Source organism: Protopterus annectens, chromosome 6.part0 (genome assembly GCF_019279795.1).
Source record: "Protopterus annectens isolate FY-2018-M chromosome 6.part0, PAN1.0, whole genome shotgun sequence".
NCBI classification, from domain to species: Eukaryota; Metazoa; Chordata; order Ceratodontiformes; family Protopteridae; genus Protopterus; species Protopterus annectens.
In genome coordinates this window covers 1,397,461,152-1,397,473,345 of record NC_056737.1, presented here as the reverse complement: position 1 = coordinate 1,397,473,345, position 12,194 = coordinate 1,397,461,152, and positions in this window count along the sequence as shown.

The window sequence follows — 12,194 nt, the reverse complement described above, 5'->3', positions numbered from 1 at the left end:
ATTATAGCTTCTGGGGACAAAACTAACAGTGCTGGGGTGGCCATAAAAATTAAAAAACATTTCAGGATAAAATACTTGAAACTAAGGCTGACAAAGAGGGAAGGTGGTGCTATGTAACATTTACTAACACGTTATTTCCAAAACCCATAATGGTGTTAAATGTATATGCACCTTGTAGCAACCAACATCTCTTTTCCATGTCACTGTACCCAATTCTAAACCAGCTGGAAGATCATTATCTAATAGTTGGTGGTGACTGGAACACATCAAAACCCAGGAAAGGATAAAATGAACCCGACCAAACTACATAATAGAGAAGCTACAATAGCTTTAAATGAACCTAAACAAGACTTCAAACTATATCTTCTTCTTCTTCTTTTGGCTGCTCCCATTAGGGGTCGCCACAGCAGACCAACTGTTTCCATTTCTTTCTGTCCTCTGCATCTTGCTCTGTCACACCAACCAACTGCATGTCCTCTCTCACCACATCTATAAACCTTATCTTAGGCCTTCCTCTTTTTCTGTTACGTGGCAGCTTCATCCTTAGCATCTTTTTCCCAATATACTCTGCATCCCTCCTCAGCACATGTCCAAACCAATGCAATCTTGCCTCTCTGGCTTTGTCTCCAAACCTTCCAACCTGGGCAGACCCTCTAATATACTTATTCCTAATCCTGTCCATCCTCGTCACACCCAGTGCAAATCTTGACATCTTCAACTCTGCCATGTCAAGCTCTGACTCCTGCCTGTTTGTCAATGCCACTGTCTCCAACCCGTATAACATAGCTGGTCTCACTACCCTCTTGTAGACCTTCGCTTTCACTCTCACTGGTACTTGTCTGTCACAAATCACTCCTGACACTCTTCTCCACCCACTCCATCCTGCCTGTACTTCTCTTCTTCACCTGTCTTCCACACTCACCATTACTCTGAACTGTTAATCCCAAGTACTTAAACTCATTCACCTTCATCACCTCTACTCCCTGCATCCTCACCATTTCTCTATCCTCCCTCTCATTCACACACATATATTCTGTCTTAGTCCTGCTGACCTTCATTCCTTTTCTCTCTAGAGCATATCTCCACCTCTCCAGGGTCTCCTCCACCTGTTCCCTACTCTCACTACAGATCACAATGTCATCTGCAAACATCATAGTCCACAGGGACTCCTGTCTGATCTCGTCTGTCAACCTTTCCATCACCATTGCAAATAAGAAAGGGCTTAGAGCTGATCCTTGATGTAATCCCACCTCCACCTTAAACGCATCCGTCACTCCCACCGCAGACCTCACCACAGTCACACTACCCTCATACATATCCTGTACCACTCTTACATACTTCTCTGACACTCCCGACTTCCTCATACAGTACCACAACTCCTCTCTAGGCACCCTGTCATATGCTTTCTCTAAATCCACAAAGACACAATGCAAATCCTTCTGACCTTCTCTGTACTTCTCCATCAACACTCTCAGAGTAAATATGAGGATAAAGGTAACAAAACTGGGAATGACACATTCTACTCCCAATGCCATAAAATGTGGGCGAGAATAGACTTATTTTTAATCTCAGACATACTCATTAACATGGACCCGACAATAGTCATACACATTAGATTTCTGTCGGATCATTCCAAAGTTACATTGAGTATCAACTGGGACAAAAAATGGTTTTTAAACAGTAGAGCTAATAACTGGTCATTAAATCCTAATCTGCTCTTCAAAACAGATGTAGTAAAAGAGATTGAGGATACATTAAAAACATCCCATGTAAATATCTTCAATTCCCAAACGTCAATGGATATAGAATGGGCATCGACCAAAACACAAATCAGAGGAACTTTCATTAAAAAAGCAGAATATTATAAAAAAATCCAACTGAAAGAGGAACATAAAATAAAGGAGAAAATAGAACAACGTGAGAAAGAATTGATAAATAACCCTAATAATCAAACGGAAATGGACCTCCTAAAACTACAAAGAGACCTATATATGCTTGCGAACAGAAATTTATCTTTTTATGAGACAAGACAGTTGGCTAATTACGCAGAAGAAGCCCAGATTCCTTCCAGAGAATTATCACTCAACAAAAATCCAACTAGAACTAAAAACAATGTTCTGTGCTTGAGCTGAAGTCTCGTCAAACCAAATAGTTGTATGTAAACAGAAGAAAAGGATTGGCCAGACAAAGCTATGAAGTTTTCTTCTTTATTAAAACCACACAAAATCCAACCCTTCATCAGACAATTGAAACAACAAAGGTCTCTACAATTTAAATCATAAAACAACCAATCAATTTCAATATTTTACCCGTCTTTTTTAGGGTAGTGGACTTGGGTACACAAAAGAGAGCTAATAGCTATAAACCATGGATGAGACAGAATAGAAATGAAGGGGAAACACATCCAAAAACTAAGAGATCTGATACAGCTAGGCTATACTTCACATATAGTAGTAATATAAATGATATACAAAATATAATATGTAAAAATTGGAATATATTGAGAAGTGATGTCAGACTGCAGAATCTGATAGGTATGACACCAACTTTTGGTTATAGACGAAATAAAAACCTAAAGGACTTGTTGTGTGGTGAAAAGTTTGTTTCTGGACAGAGACCCTTGATGAATAAGACAGGGACAGTCCCATGCGGTATGTGTAAGGCATGCAGTAGTATAAATAAGAACCCCCATTATAGACATCCAGTTAATGGTCAGACTTTCCTTTTCAAAGCAAAAGCTAGCTGCAGGACATCTAATGTGATATATTTGGCAGAGTGTAGACAATGTCCAGCTTTTTATGTTGGGATGACCAACAACATGTTACATCATTCTTCCATTAGGAACAAGGACCAACATAATGCACTATATAGACACTTGGTTGACAATCCAACACATGCATACACATTTAAAGCCATTGCCAATGTGAATTTAGGTGTTAGAGGGGGTGATATTAAGTTACTCACTGAAACACTTGAATCAAAATGGATTATAACATTATCTGCACATAGGTATCCAGGTCTAAATGAAACGGTACCTTTAAAACCTGCCTTACAAAAAAAAGGCGGGTAAAATATTGAAATTGATTGGTTGTTTTATGATTTAAATTGTTTCAATTGTCTGATGAAGGGTTGAGAACCGAAAGCTACTTTGTGTTGGATTGATTTGTGTTTTAATAAAGAAAACTTTTTCTTCTGTTTACATCAACAAAAATCCACCTCAGTTATTGCAGAAGTAAATTACCAAGGGAAAAACTATGCAAGAAATTAGGAAATTATCAAAGTATTTGAACAAATATATACTCAAACATATGGTAAACAAACCCTACAAGCCTCGAAGGAGGATAGGGATCTTTTTCTTCAAAAACTAAAATTCCCTAAACTAGATTTAGATCAACAAAAAAAACTAACGGAGCCCATTTCTATTTATGAGATAACCACAACAATTAAACATTTAAAAACCACACAAGGCCCCAGGACCGGATGGTCTTACCTCAGAATTTTATAAATCCTTCAGTCCACTAGTTGCCAAATTATTATACCACGTGCTGAACTACATAATAAATAACAACATACATGACATTCACTTTAACGCCTCTAAAACTATTTTTATATTAAAAGACCAAGCGGACCCTAAAAATCCAGATAGGTATAGACCCATCTCTCTTCTAAATGTAGACACCAAGATCCTGACCTCAATACTCACAAACAGAGTTAAAAATCTGATAGAGAAAATCATTTCTCCAGAACAATCTGTGTTTACACCATGTAGACAGACCAGTGACAACACGCTAACATTAGAAGCATTAATATCCTTTGCAAATCAGAGAAATGCCAACATCTTCACAATGGTAGTAGATTCCCACAAGGCTTTTGATAGGGTCAATCTTGAATTCTTGCTGCAAACGTTCCCTCACTTTGACATACCTAAAAATTTTATACAGATCATTCAAATTCTCTATAGTAATCCATATACATCCCTATATATAAACAAAACATGGTCAAACAGAATTTCGATAAAAAATGGAACAAGACAAGGCTGCCCGCTATCACTCTTTCTTTTCAACCTTTACCTAGAACCCCTATTTCTATATATTAAACAAAATACATATCATAATCCCTCCTCAATGCATAATTTCAAAGTTTATCTCTCAGCATTTGCAGATGATTTAAACATATACTTCACTACATCAAGTTCAGACATGACCAAAATAATAAACATGATTGAACAATTCTCATACATGTCTAACTACAAATTAAACCTTAATAAAACTAATATATCCCCCTTAAGGCCACCTAGACTCATCTCCCTAATACCTCTCTTAGACAAAATAAAAATAAAAGAAGAAACCAAATACCTGGGGATTACTTTCTTTCAGAATAACAAGGAATTCTACCAACATAACGTAACTTTTAAATGCCAAAACATAACACAAGATTGTACAAGATGGAATAACCTTAAGCTACCGTTTTTGTCTAAAGTATCAATTATTAAAATGAACATACTACCTAGATTAATATATCTATTTATGACATCTCAGATAACTATACATAATAAATTCTTCAAACAAATTCGTACCTTTCTAGCAAAATTTGTATGGGAACCTAAAAAGACCAGAATCTTCTATCAAAAACTAACACTTCCCAGGAACAAAGGGAGCCTGAACTTACCAGATTTCAAAACCTACTACTCTATTATCAACATTAATAGAATACTGAGAATAGCAGAGTATGACCTCTCGGCAAAGACTGGTTCACCGGCCTGGGTAACAATATACTATAGGTACATAAAAACACTAGACATCAATCCCAAAGCACTTCCCTTCTTAAATAAAAAAAGATTTACAAGCCTATAACATAATTGAGCCACTAAAACATTCTATAAATATAACACACAAACTTTTTCACTCCTTAAACCTTGGACAAGCTATGTTAATACTACAACCCCTCCATAAAAATCCTAACTTAAAAATAAATAACAAGATGCTAAACCTAGACTCCTTCCCTTGGTTAAAACATAAGAGAATCCAAGATATCTACCTATTCCTCAATAGCACAATTCATGAATTAAGAAGTAATCTAAACTTACCTAAAGTATATATAATAATTTTAAGACAAATCAAAGAGGTGTGTTTCAGTTACCTCCAAAACCTTACCATACTCGAAAGTGACATTGAAAACTGTACCCTACTTTGGAAGACTATGTTAATGTCAAGGAAAGCAATAACGAACTCTTACAAAATTATAGGGGAAATCAAATTCCACAAAGACCTTCTCTTCTCTAATTAGTGGAGAAAATTAAAACCTGATATGAATGACCAGCAAATAGAAAAGGCAATCAACTTAACATTGAAAACTATTCCACTTAAAAAAAGCTCTCTTACACGCAACTCATGATTAATAATAATGCTTATTTCACCCCAGCAATTCTTCACAAATTCAATATAACTAAGTCCCCATACTGTCCACACTGTAAAGACCAGATTGTAGACCTAATACATATATTCTGGAGTTGTAAATGCATTTTCAAGCTTTGGAATTCCCTTAAGTTGCGTCTACAAAAAATGGGGTATCAAGCATCAACACTAACATGGGAATTTACTCTTTTACACATCCTCCCGGCCAACATCTCAGGAAAACAAACTAACCCACTTATAACGATTTTCTTATTAATGAAGCTATATATAGCTCACAAATGGTTAGATCCTGTAAGTATCTCTTGGGAGGAATTCAAGAAATCTGCTATTAAACAACTACTAGCACATAAAATAGTATTGGACAAAAGAAAAAAATATGAAAGCCCAAGCAATCAGGGAACAGTCCTATAACATCTTATTAGCATAAAGCACCAGGTACACCGTATCTTATGAATTGGAAGTATTCCCACGAGTACACAGCTTAACTATGGATGAAGTATCATTTTTGTATGTGCTGTTTTTAGACTAATGACATTAATTAGGAAAGCATCTTTGAATATATTGTAATTAGTTATGTTGTATGACCTACATGTTTCTACTTTATCCACAATGTATCACATGCAAATATGGTAATTTTGTAAATATGGAATGGTTATGGTTTTTGCAAATGTAAAACAAAAATAAAAATTATTGAAAAAAATGTATATTCCTTCAACTCTGTTAGCATTACAGATCACTGTCACAAGCCCAATAAATAAGTTTCCTTTTACAAATATCAAGGAGTAACATTAAATCGATCCATATTTTTCACCTGCATACACACCTCACTGCTGTAAATGTACTAGTGTCACTCAAGCTCTCAGGCCAGCTAACAAGGTGACTGACCACTAATAGTCTATTGGGTAATGGCCAAAAGTACAATGATCCCAAATCTAGAATATGCACTGCCTATAATTAACCTGTTCAATGCACACAATATAGCAATAGTTCAGACAATCATTAATAAAAAGTGCAGATTATTATTTTGGATTAGAACTGACTTTTATCATTGTCAGATATTAATAGTTTCAGTTCTCTTCCAATGGAGCTCAGTTCTCCAAGACTCAATAATATCCCAGTTCTAACTTCCTTTAGAGCAGTACTACATTACCATTTAATGCTATTAACATTTAATGCTACTTAGTGGCCACGGTGGTGCAGCAGTTAGCGTTGTCGCCTCACAGCAACAGGTGTTCTGGTTTGATTCTTGGCTCAACTGCCTTCTTTGCAGAGTCTCCACATCCTCCCTGCGGTCGAATGAATTTAAAGGCATGCAGGTAGGTGCGCGTGTGTGTGAGTGTGTGTGTGTGTGTGTGTGTGTGTGTGTGTGTGTGTGTGTGTGTGTGTGTGTGTGTGTGCCTTCTTTGGAGGTTGGATGGCCAGGCTGTCAACTTGACACCGTAAAAAAAATTCACTGCCAGTCATTAGCAGACCAGAGTTCCACTGTGGCGACCCCTAACTGGGAAAAGCCGAAAGACAGTTTTACCAGTTAATGCTGCTTAATAAGTGCACCTGGTTCATCGCCCTATGGTAATTACCTAGACACAATCAGATGCATACTAAGATTTTTATTGGATTCCCTTAGCTGTGTCATATCGTTTACTTTCATGCATCTCTGATAATTCAGCAAAAAGCTTCATTTTCAACCACTTAAATAAACACTTTGTCTGATAATTTATTTTTTAGTTACTTTTCTCCACTTTCTAGATGAATTATAGTCTATGATTGGTGACCAGATAATAATCCTCTTATTATTAATGACATATGGAAACACCAGCTCTGCTAATATTCTATCTATACATTTTATAGTTAGCATTTGAGAACAAGCCATAATTATTTCACACATTTATATCTAAGCATGTACCATTTTGATAAACTTTTTCTAAACAGAAAAAAGAAAAATGCCACAAACCCATTATAGCCAACTTCTCTATTCACAGAGCTTTAAACTGCTAACAGGGATATATCAGTCCTACTCTTCCTATGTAAAACCAAATGGTAGTTGTTTTTATTTCACAAGCATCTTGCATATCCTGGACTTTTGACTTTGTTCATAGAAGTGACCACACAGTTTAATTATCTTGCTATTTGTCAGGTACAATTTTCATTGTTTTAGCCTAACATAAGTTATAATGCACTTTAATGCATTTAAGAAATACAGTCTTAAGTCAGTGAAACTAATTTACAAAAATCACCTTTTTGTTAATAAATATTTATTAGAATTGCTATTAAAACAAATTACTCTCATAGGCTAAGTATGAGGTAAGCATACTTTATAGTTATGTTTTTTACCAACAGGTAATATTAACTTAAAGGAACAGGAAAATATTTCCTACAGTGATCATATTCCAAGGTTTGACATAGTTTTTATCATAATGAATGTTACTTCTGTATGAAACTTTACCTAACAGAACAATATAAACACACGGCTATGATATGACTGTAGAATACTGGTATGTACTGTAAATAACTTCAAGAAACTGGAATGAGAGTGGAATGAATGTCTTTATCTGTTAATTACCCAAACTTGTGCTGAACAGATACCAGTCTCTCCTTTATGGGGTAAATCCTCTTGTACCTTTCAGAATAAAGTCTGCATACACTTTAGTTCAGTTAAGAATGCTTTATTATGTACAGTGGAGGTAGATGTCAACAATATCTGAATACTGTCTCCAGTAAAAGTGCTGATAAATGAAATAGTCTGTAGCATCTGCACTTATATTCTTCACATTCCTTTAGTCCTGAATAATACAATTAATATTCTGGGATGCTGAATATTTCACCTGACTTCTACACTCATACTTGAGTGTCTGTACTGCAACAAATTTCTGAATGTCAGTCCAAATTAACTTACTTAACTGTGTCTGAAGTATTAATAATTTACACACCTCATTAATTTTGGTTCTCAAGCCTTGTACCATACAAACAAAATGTGCTTGGACCAAGCCTTGTACCATACAAACAAAATGTGTTTGGACCAAGCCTTGTACCATACAAACAAAACGTGCTTGTATCCAAATGTATTGCACATTCGGTTCTTATCAATATTTCTGACCAAAGGTTACTTTTTAATGATTGAAAGTGCATTCACTGAAACTGTACACACACACTATGAAGGCCTGCTTTAATATGGCTGCATTTCTAGACTGATGCAAAGAGAATACTGTATTTTTGTACATTTAAATGATATTTGATCTTACAGCTCCTTTCTATCTGTACTTGTCAGATGTAAATAACATTACTGAAGTAAAAAAAACACATTGTTCTGCTGTTACTGCGCTGCCAGTTATCGTGTTCGACTGCTTTATGTGCCACCTATATCATCACTGACTCAGTGGTCATTTTACTGAACTGACTTTGGTTGCATATGTACGTATGATGTTAAATTATGTCTATATCTGAATCTAGCATTTATTCTGAGTGTATTAACAGTACCCAAGAAGGAACTACTCCTACTACAGACTGGAGTTATATCACACACCCCAGATTTTCTTGAAGTTTGCAATTTTAAGTTTGTTAGAAAACAAGACTGTTTTTGTTTTATTTAGGGCTACAGAATTAACTTATACTTTAACCAGTGCTTCCAAATACTTAATTACATTATTACATTTTTGGATTTAAAATAGTGCACATTTATCTACATTTGTAACATAATGTGCTAGCATTTGCTTATGAAATCAGTTTTAACCATATAGTAAAGTATCTCTTTCGCATAAGTTGGAACAACTGTTATGACACATCATGACATTTACTTCACATTTCAAAACATTGCAGATTATACATTTTTGAAGTTATAAGATTTTTTGTTTCTTTCTTGAATTATAAACAGTAGAGCTAGGACTGGCATTGTTTATACAACTGAAATTAGATGTGCTGCAACTTTTAATAAAGCATACAACGTAGCAACGTTCTGTCTCAGAAACTTCAGCTAGTAGATTTAGAAATAAACATCTATCATTAAGCATTTAATGACAGATATTTTTTGTATAAAAAAAACAGAAATCTGAGATTATTGTGTTGACATCCTTTGTTAACATTAAGACAGACACTAGACTTACAGCTTACCTTTTGAGTATGCTAGATACAAAAACAGTTTTATTTACAGCTCATTATATGTTGAATAATAATTTCAGACCTCAGCGACGTCAATCATGCAGCATATTATCACAGTTTACTTGTTACTGTGGAATGGATTATTACCATGGCCATAAGTTTTAATATCACAACTACCACTTTCAATTCTCTTTTTGCAAAATTGCATCAGTATTTAAGTTTGCTTTGTCTGTATTCAAATCTGGAAGTAAAGGGCAGCTTGACATGGGAGCAGTAATGCTAACTAAGTGTACTGCAATCAACTCACAAAATATTACCACTGGAAGATTGCTAAAGCATTTCAGTATATCAAAACTGGCTGTAACATAGATGTTGTGCTTTGATTTTTGGGTTGTGGGATTTTATTTTATACTGTTTTTCTTTTCTCTGAGTTTATGCAACTTTTGACTAGGTATATGCAGGACTCACATTAGAGTGTGTAGGGGGCTTGCCTCCTGCAAAAGAACTATTTTAATAATTATTTTAGACTGTCTGGTAATATTTTTATTGCCACAAAATACCCTTCATTAAAGGTGTCTTATGGTTCCTTGATATGCCTTTCATTGTTTATTTTATTTTCACACAGTTGAAATATCATATTGCCTTTTGTTTGATGTTTCCATTACATTTAGTTTTAGTTAAGACAATTCACACCGTAACTAATTGAGATTTAATTAATTGTAGTAAACCTCTACATGCCTTTTTCACTTTTCTCATCTGCCTACAGGAATTACACCCCTCCCTAACTGACAGTAAAAGTGGACTTTATATGGTTGTTTCTGGGTAGGATTACAATTTTTAGCTGAAAGTAACAACTGAATAACAACTGAATGTTACACATATTTTGCAAGAATCCTGATATAAATGGTTTGTTTATCTGCTTACTTTAAATGTTAATATTCACAGCTAAAATTACTTCTTGCCATTTGCATGACATCAAAATGTCATTTATGCTTTTAATAACTATATAAAGCCACACTTGAACACAGAAAGCAATAGCCTGTATAACATAACAATTTATTTCAAAGTTTTTGCATTTTACTATCCTAACAGATGCACAGACAGAACTACCTCTGACAGGACATAAAGCTAGATTTTTGACCACTCTTTCCTTGGTTGTATTAAAGGCAGAGTATGTATGTATATATGTATATATATATATATATATATATATATATATATATATATATATATATATATATATATATTGTTACTGCAGTAGGCATAAATCCCTTATCATCTTAAGATGAAATATGTTTAAAGGTATTGTATCAGTAGTTTAGCATTCCAATGGCTTTGAAATTCAGCAGATAATCCACTCCTACATATACACCTGAGTTGACCAATAAAACCATTTTTGATTTAAGTTAATTTTATGAATGATGCTTAATTAATGAACCCAGAAATCAAGAAGACATAGAAAACAGTTACCCTTGCCCTTTTCTGATTTATATCTGTTATTGTCAGTGTAATATTCACGTGGGCTTTGTTTTAGTAAGTTGTGATACAACTTTTAAAACAAACAAATTAATTTACTTATTTCTTTTCTGAAGCATGACTTTATAGACACACTCTGCAAAAACTGTTAATGAAAGCAAATGGGAAAAGCATTTCTCCCATATACTATGCTGTAGGCAATATGTTTAAAATTAAATTGTGCTTATTTTTTGCAGGCATAATATAACTGCTAACATTAAAAGAATTGTTCTCAAAAAATGTAATTATGCATGGACTAGTCTTAAGAAATAGTGACCATAATTAGTCTAAGAACAGTAAAATAAGACCAGATTGCAACATTCAGAAGGTTTATGAAGTTTTAATGAGCAAAGCTTTCGAGACACAAGCTCTTTTTCAATGCATTGAAATCTGGTCTTATTTTACTGTTCTTGGAATTGTGTTGGACCGATGAGTTCTTATGCTGAAGGAAGAAGTGTTTTTCCTGTTTGACCATAATTAGTTTACTTTTCAACCATCTCTTTATGAACTAATCGAGTATTTCAGAGACATTTGCTGTGCATAACATCACACTAGATTATAACCGATTTTGTAGGACATCACAGCCCATATGCTGCCGAGCCATGCGTTAGGCCAGCAGAACACCAGTAGTCCTTGAAAAGGTCTGTCTAGCAAATGATTGCAGCCACATTAAAGGCAGCTGTCATGCTTCTGATATCTAGCAAAGGGGGTGTGCTGCTGTATGTCACATGACCAACATGACAAGAACAGTAAGGTGGTGTGCCCAAGGATCTGTACAGTCATACATGCATTGCAAGATCTCATTGCTGCAGCTATGGTACTGTGGTCAGATCACAGAGAACCAACGCTGCAAAATATCATTATAGATCATAATTTAAATGTAGAAGAAAGGGGTAAATACTGAAGGTAGAAAAAGCGGGGTTACTAACCAGAGGAACAGACAAAAAAGTAATCAAAATGAATGATAGGTGGATGGACGAAGGGCATATATTATTTTTAGGACATGTTCCCATTCTGTATATCTGAAGAAGAAGGGTATGTGGAGAAGGGGATGAAAAGATTATGTGGAATGGATACATGGAGTAAGGCTAGGGTAGCAGGGGCAGGCAAACAAGTAAGCATAGATGGGGTGGCATACATACAAAAGATGGGGATAACAGTGGAGGGGTGAAA